The 11,294-nt window shown below is 52.9% G+C and overlaps 1 protein-coding gene across 4 annotated transcripts in view; it reads left to right on the top strand.

The window, feature by feature from the left end:
• The first annotated feature begins 1,339 nt into the window (after positions 1-1,339).
• The window catches only part of BCL9 (BCL9 transcription coactivator), a 62,031-nt gene continuing 52,076 nt past the window's right edge, over positions 1,340-11,294 (top strand). For all 4 annotated transcript variants that reach the window (XM_052793886.1, XM_052793885.1, XM_052793875.1 and 1 more), the window contains exon 1: positions 1,340-1,619. The gene's annotated coding sequence lies outside the window, so the exon portion shown is untranslated. The remainder of the gene's footprint in view (positions 1,620-11,294) is intronic.

Raw genomic sequence — 11,294 nt, 5'->3', positions numbered from 1 at the left:
CACTTGAGTTCAGAAATGTGCATTCTCCCTTCTGCTACAGGTTCAGGAGATGACCTTGGGTAGGTCACTTCATCTGCCTGAATCTGTTTTACCACTTGTTAAATTTAGATAAAAATACTTGCCTGGGTTAGTAAAATGTCTTTGAGATCATTGGATGAAAAAAGCTATCCAAGTGGTGATTATTATGATTATTATAATTATTTTTATTAAATTTAACCAGCTGATGCTTGCGCAACACTCTTCTGGGCTCCGCAGACCTTTTCCGCTGAGACTCACAGAAAAAAACTTTTGTTGTCCCTGGACAGGGATGTGTTTTTTGAGATTCAGTTTTGTGGTTTCGTTATGAAACGTATGACAGTCGGTCATGTGGTTTGCTTTCTGGGCCGACTGAACCCTGCTGAACCCATATGTAAGGCAGCACAGAGTTTAATGATTCACACTGGCTGCGTTTTTTAGCTTTTGCTGGACGGAGGGTGTACGAGTCTGAATATCCATGGAACTCTCTCAGCTGAAGTCACCGAAAAAACTTTGCCCAAATCTCTGCGAGTCTGGACCCAACGTGGCCCCACTGTTGGGTGAGACCCTTTTTGGGAGCCTTGGGTTGTCAAGAGCTGGCCATGCCTGGAGACACCCAGACTTTCCACTGGAGAACTAGGCTCCCTTGCCCCCGCTGTTTACAGTGCTGGGGGCTGCAAAAATTTTCGGGAGCTCACGAGGGCTGGTTTTTTTGCGATTCCTCTCCACGGCCTTCTCCCCTGCCTCCTGCCACCATGCTGCCGTGAAGCGGGCTCACGGCTGCAAGATTAAGTTGACCCTGAGGCCGGGTCTCCAGCGTTCGACGTGTGCGGTTATTTGCACGACCTTGGAGGAATCGGGCAAATTCTCCGCCGGCTCCTCTGTCGATGACCGCCCTCGAGGAGCCGGAGCGCTGGAAGACACAGCGGCAGCGCTCGCGAGGGAGGGATGCGGCGGACCCGTATTATTTACTTCGCAGGTTTACCCCTCGCTTTTCTGCTGGAGGCCGGCAAGCCGGCTGAGGGAGGCTAGAAACGCCGCCCCCCCCCCGGCGAGGCCCGGGGCCGGCTCGGCGGGGGGAAAGCGGGGCCGGCGCCTGCCATTTTCCCGGGGAGGCGGCGGGCGGCCTTCTCCCTGCCCCCGCGCCCCGCCGGCTGCGGGTGCGAGGAGAGGCGGCGGCGAGGCCCGGCCCGCCCGCCTGTCACCGGAGTTGGAGTTCACATGGAGGAGGCCGGAGGAGGAGGAGGGAGGAGGCAGGCAGGCAGGAGGCAGGCAGGCAGGAGGAGGCAGGCGGGAGGAGGAGGAGGAGGAGGGAGGGGGACGTCTTGTTTGTGGCTTGTCAGCAGCCGCTGGAGACAAGCCTCCATGTGTGAAAGCCGCTTGGCATGAATGCCTGGGCCGTACCAAGCGCCGCGGCGCCCGCGGGGGGAGGCCGCCCCGCCGCCCCGCCGCCCCGCGCAGACAATAGGCCCCGCAAGGGTTCCCCCTAAGTTGCCTTGATGCTGCCCTAGCGCCCGGCGAGCGCAGGCCGCGCCGCCGGCAGGGTCCCGCTCCCCGCCGCCGCCCCCCGACATGCCGCCCCGCGCCTTCGCCGCCTGAGGCAGGTAAGCGCCGGCCCCGCCGCCCGCCCCGCCTCGCCTCGCCTCCCCTCGGCCCCGCCGCCCCGGGGCAGCCTGCGCGCCGTGCTGCCGGCGGGGGGCCGATGGCTGGCGCCGCCGCCCCCGGGGCCGCCTCCTCGCCGCCGGCTCCCCCGGCTCGGCTCGGCTCGGCGCGGCGCGGCGCGGCCCGGCTGCCAGCAGCGGGGGGCGGCGTGTGCGCGCCGGCATGTGTGGATGCGGGCAGGCGGCTGCGGGTGCCGCAGTCCGCCCCGGCAGGCTGCCCGCCTTCCCCGGCCCGGCTCGGCCCGGCCCAGCCCGACCCGGCGGGGGGGTGGCGCGGAAAGTTTTGCAGCGGTCGGTCGGCGGCCGTCCCCGCGGCGCCGTGCCTCAGTTTCCCCCCGGCGGCGGCGGCGCGCGGGGAGGGACCGCGGCGGCCGCGGGGGGAGGATCCCGGGACGGGCGCGGGGGGAGAGAGCTGGGACCGAGCGCGGAAGGGACAAAAAGCGCTTTCCACCTGTTGGCTTCGGTCCCGGCGGGTTTGGGGCGGGGGGGGGGGTGGCGAGGAGGGCCGGGGGCGGCCGGACTCCCCGCGGCCCTGCGCCGGGCTGAAGCCCCGCGGGGGCGGCGGGCGGCCCGGGAGAGGGTGGAGAGCCGGGGTCTTTTGTCGCTCCTCCATCCCTCCGTCCGCCTCCGGAGCCGGGCAGACCCGGGAAGTCTGCCGCGGGGATGGGAGATATTTTTTCCCTCCTGGATGTCGGGAGATTAAATGAGACGTATTTACAATTGCCGTTTATCAGCAAGTAAATATCTAGCTCGGCGTGAGAGCAACAATGTGAAGCCTGCTTGCTTGCTTGCTTGCTGGAGGTTTTGTGGCTGTTAACCTACTGTTGGTGAGGTGATAATGTGCAAGAGCGGAAAAAAACATAAAAGGCAGAAGGGAGAGAAACCCCGATCCTCACGCCTGGCCTTATTACAGCATCGGCGCTGGGTTTGGTTACATTTGGAGGGTTATTTTTCCCTTTTGGTGTGAGATGCAGAAAGCCTCCCAGTACGCTAGGTGCATCCTTGCGAGGTCTTTTAAGTTTGTTATCTGCCATCATTTAGGTTTCATTGATTCTAGTTGTTTTGTTAAAAAACAGCCTACAAGAATCTGAGCTGCGCAAATGTTCGTCATCCTAATGTCCTGACACAACCTATGCGAGGCAGGAGCCGAAAGAGCGGGAGAGAGTGAGGATATGTGCTTTCCCAGTCAAGGCTGGGAGGAGAGCATCATGTGTTGAGGAATATGAGCAGGAATGGGAGATGGGGGAGGGAGTCTAAATTGTCCTGAGACCCTATTCAATCCAGCAAGGAAGATGGAGGATCTTGCTGCTGCAAAAAAAATGTACAGCAGGAATCTCAGCCAGCTTCTCTGACTTGTTACCTCCCTTCAAAAAATAAATAAATAAGCAGAAAAAGAATCAAAGCAAACCCCCATGATTTGCTGTAATGTTTTCCATGACATGTTTATCCCGCACGCTTTACAGTGAGAGAGTCCAGTGATGGAGGTATGTGAGAAGCAGGGAGAAAGACTCTGAGGTTTATTGTCACAGGAGGGGGAGAACTATCAGATCATGTTTGAAAGGAGACTTGTCAGGCAGTGAGGTAGGGAGAAAAAATGCCTGTTCAAGCAGCTGGACCTGGGAAGGAGGAGGAGGAGGCATCTCCAGCACTGACGGTTCTGATGCTGGGTGGAAAACCTGTGGAGAGAGGATGTAGACAGATGGGGGAGCGGGGAGGAAGGATGTCCAAGGAAGACCTTGGACCGTCTCCTTGGAGGGCTTTAAAAAGAGGGGGCATTTTGAACTGAATCGGGCCGCGAGCAAGGATGGAGTGTAGCTAAGCTGAATGTAATGTAGCAGGACTTTTCAGCATGGAAGAAAACGGAGGTTGAGTTTGCTGACTGCGCAGAGTTTGGGGCAGTTGGTAGGGGGAAGAGATCTTTGTAGCCAGCTCAAGGGGTGAATAGTGACTTGGGCAAGGATTGCAGCTGAGGGGATGGGGAGAGAGCATGTGGCTTGCCTTTTCCATAGGTGTTTTCTCTGGTAGGGAGACCTTCTGTTAAAATGTCTTCGTAAGTTTCTGTTAATTATGTTGGAATCTGGCAACAGCAAGGACAAAATATCCATCCCTTGTGAAAATACGTGTGGGAATGAAATAAAGCTTTATCACTAATGCTCCCATGCACCCAGCCCCTCCGCATGCACAGAAACAGCAAGTTTGTGCAAACACACCTGCTTGTGTAGCACATTCTTCCTCCTGAGGGGCCATGCGCACATGTTGTAAGCGTGGTTCCTGCACAGACATGGCCCAATTCTTGTGTTTTCCTCAGTTTACATAATAGCTTATTCTATCAGCCTGGTAGCAGTAGTATTTGACAGCCAGCTTTGCAATAGCACAAATTACAATGTGAGGCAGCTAAGACTTAAAACCTGTATGTGCCATGTTTTAGCTTTTCCGTTCACGGCAGCATTCCCGTGACGGAGCAGGCACATACCAGAGACATCGCATGCACAAGCGACGCCATAAAAATGTTATGCACATACACATGCAGAGGATTGATCTCAGGTCAAACATACTCGAAGTTGCTCTCTTTGGGAAGAAGCTGAAGCAGCGCCTGCTTGTCACAGACAGAGCTCGCACGCTGCTCCCGCACACGCAGATCACACGCGTGCATGCTCCACCTTCCCTCTCCAAGATCACCTGTTTGAATTCCAGCTGGGCTGGCAGCCTGGGGGAGTTTTGCACCCCCCCCCCCCCCATGGGGATTTGATTCCCTTTCTGTTCCAGCTTGGTGCTGGATGGGCTTGAGCCACAAAAGCTTAACAACAGGGAACACTAATGAGCCCCCGCTTGGCATGCTGAGAAGAAAGGCCAAGGGCTGAGCGGGCATAAAAACAGTGGCGTGGAGCCCCCTGGCCAGAGCCTGAGCCTCGTCATGAAGGCTGGGGAGGGAGAGGAATCTCCGGAGTCGGGAACAAGACGGCAGCACTGCAGCAAAGGCGCAAGAGGAGACCATGTTGGGGGGAGGAGAGCAGGCTGCTGTTTCCACATCATCTGAAAACTCAACCTGCTGTCAGGACAGAAGGAAGGCTTGTGCATATTTTATGTCACTTTTCTCCTTCTAGGACAAGCTGCTGATCTGATCAGCTATGTGCTTTAAAATCCTTGATTTGCCTATCAGCAAGTGTGACTTGAGGCCAATAACCAGCCTTGGCCTCCTGCCTCCACTCCTTTGTGGACAGTTGGTTGCATCCCATGCTGCCCTTCCCCGGAGACCGCGTGCACAATTAAACCCTGCACTCTGCTCCTCAACTATGGCATGGGATGTGACTAGCTGCATGGAGACGGGGACAGAAAATGGCAACGTGTCAGGGCTGGGGCGGGGAGGCGGGGAGGGGAGCTGGCCATTTCTTACACTGTTTGCTGAAGGAGACTAAACAGGTAAATCGGTTTTCCTTTGAACTGGTTGTGCGTTGCTCTGGTCAGCTGCTCTTGCCTCTGAGATCTTCAGTAGCGGCTCAGGAGTTGGTGGGGGTGGCAGTAAACAAAAGGTATTTCGCTCCTTCAGCCTGGATTTTGTGGTGTTGGGGGCTGCCAGACAAGAGGATTTCTCCTCAGCAGTTACTCGGCGCTGCTCCTGCGTGGCAGAGCCGCTTGAGCCACCGACATTGCTCCTGCCCCTGGAGCTGAGAGCATCACTCACTGATACTCCCTGCCCTACACCTAAGGGTGCAGGCATCTCGGGCATCATAGTTTTGATAAGTCTTGCACACAAACCCACATTATTCCTATGTCCTGTAAGCAAACTCATTGCCCTGAACACCATTTTGGGATACACGGGGAAGCAAATATTTCTGCTACGTGATGTGGACTTATGTACGTAACTGAGTTAACGTCATCCCTGCTTTATCCTTCACTTGTTCCGTTTGAGAAACGGTGGTCTCGGACATGGAGATCTCACAGAACGTGAGATCCTGACGCTGATTTGATGGGCAGCCTTAGCCTTAAATTGCTTTAAAGCTTGGATCGGTCTTCCTGCTGAAATCTGTAAAATGGGGGTAACGCTTGCCTGCCTCCCAGGGAAGGAGCAGCACAGCAAATTGCTTGCATACGGTTGTGAAGTGCCGTGTGCTCCTGTGCAGACACTACGGTGGGCTTGCCCACCATCGCATGAACAAAGCATGCGGTTTTGCACTGAGCGTGACTCGTGCTATGATAAATTTTGCTAGAAGTATGTGCACACTCGGCGCTCTGTTGGACAGTGAATTCTGTTTTGTCCTTCCAACAGAAAACAGCGCAACTTGCCAGTGACACGGACTGTACATGTATTCCCATAACAACAATATTATAAACATATGGTAAACCTGGTATAACAACTGCTGTCCGCGTCTCCATGCAAAACAAGGAGCCGATTAACAAAAACTTGAGGCTGGCTGAGGCTGTATCTCCCCAGACTGTGATCTCATCAGCTTTCCCAAGCTAACCACAACCTGGTCACTGCTTGGATTGTAAATTCTGTGTGTGTGTGTGTATGTGTGGAGAGCAGTTTGCAGGAATGGCTATTTGTGATTCAGTCCGCTTCCCTCTGACTCAGTACTGAACCATCCTTTGGTAGGGTATTTGGGGATAGTGCGCTTAGGACATCGTGCATCAGTTTAGTTCTTGGAAGAAATTCTGCAGTACCCGGGCTTGCTTACAACTGAGTTTTGTCTCGGCATCTTTTGTAAAAACAACCCTAAAAACTACTTCTGACTATTAAAGACGCCATGGTAATTTTTGCCAAAAGAAGCGGGGGGGTGGGGTGGGGGTGGGGTGGGGTGGTCTTAGCCCTGGGCACTTTGCCAGACTCGAGCTCAGGAAATTGCAGTCTATCTAGGTAAAACTCCCCTATAGTTTAAATGAAAAAAAGTATTCATCTCTTACTGTCTTAAAGGGTTAGTGCTGTGTTTCTCTGAAGCCTTAAACAGACAGTACATTCTAGCTGGAGAGGTGGTTACAGTTGCTTGCTGGGAGAAGAATTTTTTATGCAAAAACTGGGGTCTTTTTTTCATTTTGGGGACACTTCTAATTGCAAAATGCTGTATACATTTTAGGTTATTGCAAGGCTCAAATATGTGGATCAACATACAAATGTAAGTGCAAGGAAATATGCTGGTGTGGTGTTTGTGCAGGGGGCAGGCAGCTACCAAATGCATGGTTTTTCTGTAGCAGAAAAATAAGGACCAGTATTTCAGTCTTGCGCGTGTGCATCTGGGGGCTGGATTTTGTATGTTTAGCAGCAATTGCTTTTGTAAGCTGCTGCTAAGGCACGTAACTGGCCATGTGCAATTGCAGTAATGGAATGTGAAAATGCAACTACACACAGACCTGTAATCTTGCATGCAAAATACTGCTGGTCTAGTTCTCCAGGTACAAAAAATGGTCTGAGATTGTACTTGCCTTTCCATTTAACTGTGTTCACCTGCATTTTTCAGGTGGCAGCTGTGTGTATGGAGTACTGAATGATTATTCTTGCTATTTTTGCTTCAAGAGGACGGAGGAAATTAAATCGTTACTAGTGATCAAGGCAGTACATGTGTCGTGGTAAGCGCAGGATGAAGTTGGGGGGGTGCAATGATAATTTTATAACTCTCTGAAATTCTGGGGAAATGCATGAGTGAAGAAGGAGAGCGAAGAGGTGAGCTTCTGTTCCCACTACAGACAAGGAGTATTGAACCATTGAGTTGGTCAGTGGTGTCAGGATCTGGCCTTGTCTTCTGCCAAATCTGGTACTTTCAGGGTTCCCCAAAACAGAATATGCATTTGGGCACAGATGGACGCGGGGCTGAATATCGACACCGTTGAGGGTGTCTTTGGATATTCCTGCCCAGGGCAGTGCTGACCCCTGAAGTGTGGAGCAGGTTTCCTCCTCCCTCAGCAGGTGCGTCTCAGCCCTGCCCTGGTGAGGCGGGGGTGGCCGGGGGACGACGACGAGGGAATAGCTCACTTTCTCCACCACTTCACTCTCCGGTTTCTCTGGTGACAGCGATAACAAAGGGCCGCTCAGCTTTAGGTGATACGGATCTCTCCCAGCCCACTAAACCTGAGTCCTGCAGGCTTCTCACTAGCCCTCGGGGCTTGGGTGTCACTGCCCACTCACTGCCTGGGGTGGCCTGGGACAGTCCCCCTGGAGACAGAAGGCTGCACCTTCTCCACAAGGTCTGGAAGCACAGATTTCTTCCAACTGAAAAACTGTGATTATATATTGGGGTTATTTCTTGCCATCCTGGATCCTTGACTGCAGTCACTTCCATTTTGCGTGCTGCTCTTTGTAATTGAATCTATCGATGTATATTTAATCCACTTGGCACCACGGTTCGTAACTAGGCACTGCTTCCCAGCCTTCTGTCACTTGTTTTCACAATTACCATCTTTAAGTTAGGGTGGATGCCTGCCACTCAGCTTTTCACCTGATTGCTATACTGTCTTGGAGGACCTGCGCTTGCAGTCAGGTCCACAGTCGGCACAGCTCCCGTCCTTTGGTCTGGACATCAGCCAGGTGTGTAGGACTTGGGTAATGGAAGCTAAGCCTGTTGGGTTTAATTCTCGTCTCTACCACTGATTTTCTGTGTGTGATCACAGGCAAGTCCTTTAACCTCAGATGGCCTCAGCTGACTTATCTACTCCAGAAAGGTGTTGTAATGTTTAATTACTGCCAGCTCTTCAGAAACCCCCCGGGAAAAAAAATGCATTTTATTCAGAAATGTCTCTGACCTCCCTGGCCTTTCTAAGCCGTCTTGGTGGTGCTAGGAGGTACTCTCTTTCCTCCCTTACTAATGTTTCTTCAATTTTTCATCTGTACATTCACCCACTCTCTCAGCTGCATGTAAAAATGCCAAGCTGTCTGAAGTCATGGAAATATTTTTATAAACTTGACAGCCACGACAAACGTTCCTCCTCAGCAATAAACAAACAAGGTACACAACCTGCCATTAACATCAGTTTATAGCAGAGAGACCTTCGTCGCTCATTGATGAGGGAATCCTAGACAATTCCTGTGCTAGCAAGCCATAAAGTAGTGTTGTCTGAGGTTAGGAAAATACTGGATCCTTTGGATGCTTGTGTGCAGTGAGTAACTGGGAAGCTCTGTTTGCTCATGTGTATATGGGAGTGCAAGCAGGCACCAGGTATTTGGTTTATTCAGGACTCTTACAAACTATATTTGGCTTGGGCGTACGTGGCATTGGGGGCTTGGTGTTGGTACGCACAAAAAGCCTGTTTTCCATAGTGGCAGTTGAAACATAAAGGTGGTACAAATTAAACTGGATAAATATTAGACACCTAAAAAAAAAAGCTGCAAATGAAAGATGTTAGCATTGCAGGAGCAGAGCCTCCGTCACGCAGCCTCCTGCACACTCCTCTTCTCTGTTTTCCTTGCAGCTGGCTGTAAGCTGGTAGGGTTGGCAAGACCTGAACCCATACTGCAACATCTTCTCCCTGCGGGTAATTCTCCACGTAAGCACTCAGACACTGCTTGTTTTGGTGTGTTCTAGGTTAATTTACTCTGAATGCGTCTAAATCCAGATCTCCAGGGACTTTGGCACTGGCGAAAAAGAGCAGGTGCCACTCTTTTTCCTATGTTACTTTGGGTTATCTCATTTTCTTCTGGCAGGCCCTCTTCCTACCATCTTTGGGTAGTGGGCTCTCTCTGGTGTGCTCAGGAGAAGAAAGTCAAGACTGTTCTTCACCTTTATCTTTGATGGAAGACTCTAAGTAGGGAGCTGAGCTAAGCTCCTTCCTACCATCTCACTCATTCACTGCCTCCTTCAGTCTCTGTGCCTTAGGTCCTCGCTTCTTAAAATGAAGATGACAACTCTTAACTCTGCTTCCACAAAACCTTTGAAAGCTAAGGAGAAAAACATGCAGGGTTTTCGTCTTCCTTCTCTGGGAGACCGTAAATCCCTCTCCCCTCTCCCCTCTCCCCTCTCCCCTCACCCCTCTCCCCTTTCCCCTCTCCTCTCCTCTCCTCTCCTCTCCTCTCCTCTCCTCTCCTCTCCTCTCCTCTCCTCTCCTCTCCTCTCCTCTCCTCTCCTCTCCTCTCCTCTCCTCTCTTCTCTCTCCCTGCCCCCTTTTCCTCTCATTTTAAGAGTTCTTATTATATTCTGTCCCTCTAGGTCTCCTCTACTTCCATCGCTCTTGCAATCTGTCTCTCTCTGCTGTTTCCACATCCCCTTCTATTTGCAGCTCCCTTCCTTCTGTTCATGTCATTTTCTTCTCTCACCCTGTATCTTCTACCCTCCCCCACTATTCATGCACCACACACTCTTCCTATCGCCTCTCTCTGGTTTCTCCCCCCAAATTCCTCCCTTATGTGTCCCTCTGCCGTGGACCCCATTTTGTTGTCCCTGGCTGTGTGTCCCTGCAGCCCAGCCGCGGCCGGCCGGCCAGGGCCCGCCGGACAGCCCCCGGCCGTGGCCATGGCCTGGCTGCCAGCCAGGCAGAGTGGAGGTTGCCCTCTGATGGAGCGAGGTGAGTGATACTCCCTCCGCTTGTGTGCTGCTGGCTTTGGATGGGGCTGCCTCGGGTCTTGTTCTGAGCTGCAGCACGGTTGTCACTTCAATGTCCGAGTACTTTATTTCTGCCTGGGAGCCCGATGAAGTCTGTAGTCTCAAGTTTGGTCTTCTGATGTCACCTTACCTCCTTGGATGTGGCCTCGTGACTTGTTCTGGTCCTGGCCCATTGTCCTACTCCCATTCCCCCAACTTCCCCCTGACTGTAGGCACTCTGCTCTGAAATCATGGGTCGTGTTCTGCCTGGCTGCTTGGAGACATCTGTGGTTGTCAAGAGGAGAGTGACTGTCCTGCTGCATCACTCCCGGCTGAGTTCAGGGTCCTATGCTCTGCCAGGGAAAGCAGTGATGGAGAAAGGAGAGGACCAGCACCAAAGGCCTGGCGAGGCCTCTGCATCTTGTTGGAGAGTTGCACTGAGCCCGCAAGCCAGTGCCCAGCAGGTCAGGATAACTGTGCTCTCTTCCTAGGAGACCTGTGCTTAGCGGGGGAAGAGAATTACTCTTTCGACAGGACAAGAACAGCAGGGTCACTGCGTTAGGGAGAACCCCTCTCCCAGCTGCCTGAGAGAGCCACCTGATCCCACGCAGAGGCTATCCTGCTATCTGATGTGGGATAGAGTTTCCTCCAAGTCAGCCAGAGTGGATGCAGCATATTTAACCACCTCCCTGCAGGAACAGGATTTTGGCTGCAAGGATCCTGACCAGCAGCGACAGTTGAAAGGTTGTGTTTTTTTGGATATCCCTTCATGGACTCTGTTTTGCCTCCCACAATGGGGACACGTGGTGTGGAGAAATCCTTTCCCCAGGGCAGGGAGAGGTGTCTGCAGCTGGGCTGATGGGAGAACTGACCAAATCCGGGTTCTTCAGGTGTTCCTGACAGCAAGGCATGAAGAGGTTACACAGATGGCCGTGTGTTGAACTTCATCCAGTGTCCTGCAGAACAGGACATGGCGACTTTCTGGCCTCCAGTGGAGTTTAGCTCCATTTCTGTGTAGCACCACATTTGCCCCTGCCAGGGCAGGTATCACGCTCATCAGTCCCAGGCTCATAAAAGTCATGAGCCTCAGCTCTCCTAAGCAGACAGTTCCTGA

Source organism: Harpia harpyja, chromosome 8 (assembly GCF_026419915.1).
Source record: "Harpia harpyja isolate bHarHar1 chromosome 8, bHarHar1 primary haplotype, whole genome shotgun sequence".
NCBI classification, from domain to species: domain Eukaryota; kingdom Metazoa; phylum Chordata; class Aves; order Accipitriformes; family Accipitridae; genus Harpia; species Harpia harpyja.
Note: the sequence above shows the minus strand (reverse complement) of the source record. Positions and strands in the feature narration are given on the sequence as shown.